The sequence below is a fragment of the Micrasema longulum genome, unplaced genomic scaffold (genome assembly GCF_059751315.1).
Source record: "Micrasema longulum isolate JH-2025_06_02 unplaced genomic scaffold, ASM5975131v1 h1tg001941l, whole genome shotgun sequence".
NCBI classification, from domain to species: Eukaryota; Metazoa; Arthropoda; class Insecta; order Trichoptera; family Brachycentridae; genus Micrasema; species Micrasema longulum.
Window position 1 is genome coordinate 31,412 of NW_028279115.1, and position 2,498 is coordinate 33,909.

The 2,498-nt window shown below is 33.6% G+C and overlaps 1 non-coding gene across 1 annotated transcript; it reads left to right on the forward strand.

Annotated features, from left to right (window-relative positions):
- Window positions 1-676: 676 nt before the first annotated feature.
- Window positions 677-749, forward strand: TRNAS-AGA (transfer RNA serine (anticodon AGA)). The gene has a single exon. It is a non-coding gene; the product is annotated as a tRNA-Ser (tRNA).
- Window positions 750-2,498: the final 1,749 nt, after the last annotated feature.

Genomic DNA, 2,498 nt, shown 5'->3' on the forward strand with positions numbered 1-2,498 from the left:
CTGGATTTCACCCCCTCGGGAGTCATTAAGATTAACAAATTACAACGGGGATGGAGAATACCTTAAATAAGGGAATATGGAAATCTACGAATTTACAGGGCTTATGAACTGTCATTGGCTGATAAATGCCTAGACTTCTACATTCTCTTATTTAAGGTATTCTCCATCCGTGTTGTAATAAATACATTTTTATTTTATTATTTTTTTTTATTTATAAATCATAAAACACAAAGTATAATACGTTAAATTACATTCTAAGGAGTTAGAACAACTAAATTCGGGACATAAATAATATTAACATTAAGAATATTACACATATTGAGAACAACAAAGAAACAAAGCAAGTTTAGCACCTTTATAACTGGAATATGGAAGTCTAGGCATTTCCAGGGCGTATGACCTTTCATTGGCTGGTTTAAGTGGCCACTTTACACACTGTGTAACATTCACCATTTTGCCTATGTTTGAACATCCATATTTCTTCAATTCTTCCATTTGTTGATTTTAGTGAAGTTAAAGAGCTGAAACCTTTATTGTTGTGAAGAGATTTATCTGACTGAATTATTTCACATACTAGGCAACGCCTAAAAACAATTTTTCAATTTTTAAACTTCTTCTTGGACCAGTTGGTTTCATTACAATATTTGAGTTTAGTAATTATGTTTAATTTTTGGTTGGCCGCGTGGTGTAGTGGTCAGCGCGTTTGCCTAGAATGCACGAGGTCTCGGGTTCGATTCCCGACATGGTTGATATGAAATATTTATTTAAAATTGAGTTTTTACACTATGGTGTTTAATAGTCCCTGGACCGGTACCTGAAACGTAAAACTGATATCCCTACCGTCATGTAAACAAAATGATAAAGATACGCCTCGATTGGTGTACCTACGCAATGCTTTTTGCACCATTAGATGCGGAAAGGGAATGATGATAATGTTTAAAAACGCATGTTTCAAAATTATATAAAATGTCTCCCTAAGCACAGAACATCCCAGTAAGGGAAGATTATCTTTTATGTAAAAAAGTCATACATGTATTGTAAAATAAGAAATAAATAAATAATAAGTAATAAAATCGTCAAAATTTAATATTTTTTATTTGCTTCAGTATTCATAAAAAAACAATTATTCTCTAAGACTTTGAATTTTTTCAATATACCAATAACTTCACACCCCCAGATGTAACTAACTAACTAACTAACCATCACGCCATTTCCCCGGAGGGGTAGGCAGAGAGGATAGAACGCCACACCACTCTGTCCTGGCACACTTCCTTTGCTTCCTTTACATTCATACATCTTCTCATGCACGCACGTCGATTATTCCGACTTTTCACATGACCACTTTCAAGAATTTGTTGTACTTGATCATGCCATGTCTTTCTCGGCCTTCCTCGACTTCTACAACCAGACACATTCGCATCATAAATCTTTTTAGCCGTTCTTTCATCATTCATTCGCTCCACATGACCGAACCATCGCAAAAGACCTTTCTTAATTTTGTCGATAATGCTTAACTCAGCCTTGCATTCTGCTCTAATTTCGACATTAGGGCACCTATCATACATTGTTTTTCCGCACATTCGCCTGAGGGATCGCATTTCAACAGCATTCAGTCTACTTTCGTCCCTTTTTTTCCAACTCCATGCTTCGCTTCCATACATTAGGGTTGGTACCAGAACTCCATTATGAACTGCTAATTTAGATGTATTTATTTTTATTTTTTTATTTATCGCTTTACGTGTATAAATATGTCCACATTTTTTTTTATTGTTTTGCCCTTGTTTGTCTTGTTTGATAAATAGTTTTATGTTCTTTTTGTTCAGTTTCTTGCATTTTTGTTTCTTCATGTAACTGTTGTAATTGGCTTAGGCCGTATATATATAATAAATAAATAAATAAATATATATATATAAGGGCGGGCATATTGCCTTTTGGAAATTTTTTCCTACCTATCCAAACCGTTCAGTTTAAGAAAATAAAAAGAACATGGACATGTTCTGGGTAATTAATACACAAACAACTAAAAATAAAAACTCTATTTGACGAGTGGAGAGGAGATGGGATGAAAAGAAGGAGAAAATAAAAACTTAAATATCTTCATAGTGACATTTTAATCTTGAATAAAATGTAAATAAAGAATGGGCGTCACTGACATCAGTGGGTAGATTATTCCACAATCCAGCAGCTACCACTATGAAAGAGGAGACAAAAAATGGATCAGTGAATGGGAACAACACTGTACAGATGTATGTAGAGAAAAATATAGTACACGGTAGTATCTCTATGCCAGCCATTTTGTAGGAGAACAAATAAATGCTTTTAATGAAAGTATTTTGCGGTATTTGTTCGTTTGACCGTTAAAATATGATAAAAATACTGTAGATCATAATTACTGCAGTGTTCTCGATATTTTACTAAATTGAATTTAAAGAATACTGAAGTTTGTAGTATGTTCCGCTTAAAAAAATCTTAAAGATACGTAAATGTCGTCTGAAGAA